The following is a 6,248-nucleotide window of genomic DNA, read 5'->3' as shown; positions in this document are numbered from 1 at the left end:
TGATTGTCATCCCTAAGTCACTTTTCTTAGTGATCTGAGAGCAAAGGCATTGGCTTAAGGGGTCTTGTGAGATAGAGAACAATAGAACAGATGTTGAGCTATTCTTCACAACTCCATAAGTTGCATTAAGAGTCCCATTGGTGTGTGGACTAGTCCTGGGTTCATAATATTCATTTCATCAGGCATTTCCCGCATACATTTTTGGTGCCCATCGTGGGGCATAACCCCATTTATCAAATTGTTTTTGATGTAGGACCAACTTTGCGGGTACGCGGAAAAATTGAATCGGTGCGTGGATACCATTCTGTAGTGCATCCGGTCTTTACTTTGGCGCATCTGGCTGACTTTTTAGCACATTGATACCATTCTGTAGCGCATCCAGACTTAACTTTAGCTCATATTATTTATGCTACTTCTTGTAGGTATCGACGCTTTAAAACACCAGTGTAGTGCATTTAGACAACAACATAGCGCATATGGACTCTTTGCTAGCGCATCTGGTCTGTAGATTAGTGCATGACAGATACATAAAGAAAAATAGAATTATTACAGAGACAGAAAAATTAGACTTGTAGAAGTCCATCTTAAAAAAAAAATTATTTTCTAACTGGTTTTTATTGGCAGGTGACTAACGTTTGTTTGCAGGATCGGGAGATTCTCCTTTTACTAAGTTAGGTTTGTGATTAAATTTTTTTATTTCTAACTTGGTTAAGTTATTTATTTAAAAGTTTTCTTCATTTCCTTATTAGTAAAATTGAACTCATTCTCTTTTGGAGTACTTAAAAAGAACAATAAACAAAACCTTACTTTACTTGCATAGGAAGAGAAAACACTTCGTTTTTGGGTTTTAAAAAGAAAAAAACAACTTTTATTTGTGCAAAGTTTAGAAATGAACCTCACCATCCTTTGGTGTTTAAAAGGATCCATTTCATTTCTTGCATAAAGTTAAAGAACCTCATTTTCAAGTTCTAGATAAAGCAAAAGAGGGAAATCTTTCCCCTATCGAATTTATTTTGTTGAGCATCTCAAAAATTTGCTTTGTTGACCTGGATTTCATTACTTAGCTTAAAAAATCTTTGATTTGGGAGTTAAAAAGAACACCATGCCTTTTTGGAGCAACATCTCCCACTAGAATTAGCAAATAACTGAATTGTGGGATTAAAATGAATCATTTTGTGCCTTGTCTCGAAAGTGGAAGGTATATGCTCTCCCCTTAAATGGGTGACCAAAAAGCCAAACCACTCTTACTCTTTCGGTATTTCAAACATTTACAACCTTTAGCAGGCCTGCCCTCCCGAGTTGCTCTTAGAGCTCCATTTAAATAGTCAGTGAGAGGGAAACGACCTAAGTGGGAAACGACTTTATCGCCAAGTGTTCCAACCCACTATAATCAAAAGTAGAGGGTGAGGAAAGTCCCTTTCAACAATTTTGCGTAGCAATTAGCCTTCCTCTAGTATCTTTATGATATGTAAAACCTTTGTTCTAAAGATTGGGAAGCCTCCCGAGGGAGTTTATCACTGACGACAGAATATGAAGCTTGATTATGAACCTTAGAAATAGAAACCTTGAGCTGAGTCAGTATCCAGACATCTTCAATATCATAGTGCAAGGGTGGGGAAGAATCTGCCCCCAAGATTACTCACAATATATCTCCCAAGATAGCTACTCAATTGTGAAGCGATTCACTTTGGGTTAATTTTTGGCAAAAGACAAAAAAATGAGCGAGGGGGTGACACGGTTGTTTGAGCTGACGGAGTATTGAGACTAGTGGGTTATGATATTGTTGATGACCCTTGAATAAAGAGTTTGTTTGAATTGTATCCAAACCTGTGAAAACATTGGGGATTTGAACACATCCTCATAGAACATACACTCTTTGTTTAGAATAAGCAAAAATGGTTGTCTTTTTCATGTTATGTTTGCATTTTATACTATCAAAGTTAAGAAAGTGTTAAAATTTTGAAAAAAACCCACAAGCAAAACAAAACAGGACAGTTTAGAGTGTAGGAACATCCTAGCACATCTAGAGAAAACTTTAGCACATAGAAGCTGAAACTTAGTGCATTCATTCTAAAAAACAATAACAGTCTGAACATTTGGCAGCTAAACATTGGCGCTTCTTAAAGACATTAGCGCATTGAAGCATTAGCCTAGCGCATTGGGGGAAAATTATAGCGCTTTGAGTCTAAACTTTAGCGCATACTCAGGATAGATTAGTGCATAACCATTCCAAAATAACAAAAGTCAAAGCATTGGCTTAGCGCATGCCACAGGCAGTTTAGCACATTAGTGGTTTTAAATAGCGCGTCTGAGTCAAACTTTAGTGCATCCAGTCTCTGTCTTAGCGTAAATATAAAATTGTGAAAACAGAGAGCAAAACTGAACCTTCTTGAAAAAGTTTAAACATCAGTTTTAAATACCCTGTTAGATCTTCAGTCGACTTCATCAGGCAAAACTTGAGTCAGAACATCAGAACTATTCCAAACAAACAAACAAGTCATTTTGAGAACAAAAGTTGCCAAAAATCTGAAACTAGCTAAGGATAACATTTTCTCCTATCAAAATCGGGTAACATTATCACACTGATCAAAAGGTCCACCAATTAAACAGATTCCATCATCAAAATATACCTAGTTTAAACCTAAGTTGTCAAATCGAGTTTCCATATCGGGAAGACTCTTATCCATATCATTTGACGCACTTTGTCGTGAGGGGGCATCTAAACCTTCATTTGATAAAAGTAAAGATTAAGTTTTCAAACAAAGTATCATAATCCAAACAAATCAAAGGAAACCATTGATCACATGTGCATGACCACTCCTCATATTTTGAGAAGAAAAAGTCTTCATCACAACACTAAGTTGAAGATACGACAACCTAGTTCCCAGAAACTTGCTAAAAGGAATAAATTTCTCTACATCAATCGCCAACCCTTCAAATCTCATCACACATTTCTCCATCATATGCTCTTATATCTTCAAGACAAGTCAAATGAATTTGACGAAGAGCCATTTAGAAGCAGAGCTTTTTGCCAAAAATTAGCATTCAACCAACACTTAAATCGTGGAGGAAAGATCAATCCAGCTTTCTTCCCAGAAGTTTTCATCACTTATAACATACCTCAATTTGAAATACCAACTCCCAAACAACATGCAAAAGAGGAATTCATCCCCTTTGTCATAGAAAGTTTCTACTAGATTCCTGTTGTCACTCGCTCTCAATGAAATAAGCAAAGCGAATCACAACCAGAGTCCAGTATGGGTTGACGATTATCAAATCCTTTTGAGTATCCAAATCTAGAAGACACAGAGATTTTTGAGGAACTCCTCCAAGAGTGTCAAGAAAGTGCTTCATTTCAAAAACTTGTGGAAAAACTCATATAGGCCAACAAAGAAAAATACTTGCTCATGCTAACAAGCAAAGGAGTTAGGATCCCTGAAGACTTCGATACTAACATCTTTAGAACAATGTCTTGAAAATATACTTATCAAGAACAATAAAGAGAAGAGGAAGCAGGTAACCCTGAATAAAACATACCTGAGCCATACATACCGGAACACACACATACACGAACTAGGGATAACGAAAGGGAAGAACTCTTCCCCTGGATCCCCTGACAAACAAATGCACCCTTGGTTGCTCTCACACAACAAATGCAAATGCTGCAAAGATAAATACAGGACATGCAATAGGGGACAACAGTACGGTATTCCTTAAATGAAATTTGTCCTTACCCTTTTGACAGAAGGTTAAACATGATACCTTTTCCCCCGAATTCAGATATTCCCAGATTTGACAAATATGATGGTAAGAGCGATCCTCATGATCATGTTTGGGAGTTTTGTACCATGATCCTTGAATTTGCCCATGAGGAAACCTATTTGATGAGGCTATTCCCAAGAAGCTTGGGAAGGAAAACAATGGAGTGGTTATCCAAACTCACACCTCCTGTCAGATCCTTTGATGAGTTAGTCAACAAATTTATCACTCAATACTCCTACAATATTCAACATGCAATCACCATGCTAGATGTCTGCAATACCAAACAGAAAAACAATGAAACATTCATGGTGTTTATTCAATGTTGGAGGTAGATGGTTTCAAGATATCCTCGAGATGTGCCTGAAAAGGAAAAGATTGAAATTTTCATCGACAATCTGAATATTGAGATGAGTTACATACTCAAGCTCCAATGCATACCATCTTTTGCCAAATTGATCGAAAATGGAATCCAAGTGGAGGAAGCATGTATCAAGAAAGGAATATTGAAGTTCTTTAAAGAAGGAACTAATTCATCCAACTCTCATTTCAATAACTAGAACAACAACAACAACTTAGACAAATCCAGGTTTTGGACTAGAAATAAAAATACTGGAAATGAAGGAGGAAACGATGCTAATGATGTAAAGTCCAAACAACCAGTATTGGCTTTATTAGGTAATCCTCAGGCTGCCAAGAATAAAAAAGGTGCTAACTAAAGCACTAACACTTATGCATCGAATACCAATCTAGAACCTTCAAATGCGAACAATACCAACAATACCCAAAACAACAACACAAATCGAGGACCTAATCCGAATTCAAGGGGTAACACCAACAACTTTACAAATAAATGCATTTACACACCATTGGGGCAATCATTAGAATCAACATTCAGAGAAATCCTGGCAAACAAGATTATCACATTACCAGCTATAAACAACTTTGAACCCTAGATCAAACCACCTTGGTGGAATGACTCACACTTCTGTGATTTTCATCAAAACAAAGGACATCAAACAAATGATTGCATGAGGCTTAAAAACATTGTTCAAGACATGATTGATAGAGGTGATTTAACGGTCGATGGTCTCAAGACAAATGGTGACCATGATGCCTTTAAAAATCCTCTTCCAAATTACAACAAAGATGGAGCTTCATCATCAAACGATACACAAGGGGTTTGCATCAATCACATATACAATAACACCATCAATCATATATTGACAAATGACAATCAAGTAAATATCATTAAAATCAAGGACAAACGCGGACATGAATTGATCAATGTAACCACCAGAGCTCAAAAATATGTCTTGAAAGGGCATACATCAGCAACAACCACTATCCCCAAGACTCAATATGATTTGGTAATTCAATTATGCAAAACTCCTGCTCAAATATCCATACTTGAGTTATTAAAACTTTCACCAAAACATAAAGACATCTTGGAACAAGCACTATTGGAAACAAATGTACCTGTAGATCTAGATATTGACAAATTTCAAGCCATGGTGGCTCACATGACAGGGCCTCATAATCTCACCTTTTCTGAGCACGATAATATCTCATTAAGCCATCCACATAATACTCCTCTTCACATTGAAGTCTTGGTCTACAAACATCAAGTTAAAAGAGTATTAATAGATGGAGGAGTTGGGCTCAATATCTATACCTTAAAACTTATCCGTGCATTAGGCTTCTCTGAGCAGTCTATTGATCCACACAAAAAGATCACCATTAAAGCATATGATGATGAAGAAAGATCATCCAAGGGAACAATAATATTACCTATTTAGGTAGGACCGATACAAAGGGACACTATGTGCCAAGTCTTAGACATAGACCTCACATATAATATTTTATAAGGTCGTCCTTGGATACATGAAATGCAAGCGGTGCCCTCAACTTACCACCAGTGTGTTAAATTCCCTTATAATGGGCAGGAGATTTCTATATCAGCAGATAATAACCCCTTTCAACATTGAAATGCTATGGGGGAAACCCAAGATAGCTTGGTTCCACATAACAGGGAAAAACAAAATTCCTCAGCGCCAGATCATCATCAAGAAAAGCTCAAATCTTTATCCATGGATTTCAAACAGAAGATGAAAATCAAAGAGCAAGGCATGGGAGAATACTCTTTTGAACCCATGTGTTTAACCAACTTAAATCTCATGAGCAACCTTCTGCATCAACACATCAAGCCACACAACCCATCACCAAGTTTGATGGCAAATTTATCCAATTGGACACGCTAGCACATGAATCAGAAGAACATGATATCCTTAGTTGGCTATACAAGGATGAAGAAGAAGTCAGAGCTGCTACTATGGAAGTAGCTATACCAACACAACATTATGGGAAGGGATACCTAATCATGCAAAAAATGGGGTACAATGGCAAAGGACCTATTGGCAAGCGTCAAGAAGGCATCACAGAGCCATTAGATCCTCCTTCACAGTTTTCTAGAGACAAAATAGGATTGG

The sequence above is a fragment of the Cryptomeria japonica genome, chromosome 8 (genome assembly GCF_030272615.1).
Source record: "Cryptomeria japonica chromosome 8, Sugi_1.0, whole genome shotgun sequence".
Taxonomy (NCBI): domain Eukaryota; kingdom Viridiplantae; phylum Streptophyta; class Pinopsida; order Cupressales; family Cupressaceae; genus Cryptomeria; species Cryptomeria japonica.
The sequence above is the reverse complement of the archived record's forward strand: the minus strand, read 5'-3'. Positions refer to the sequence as shown.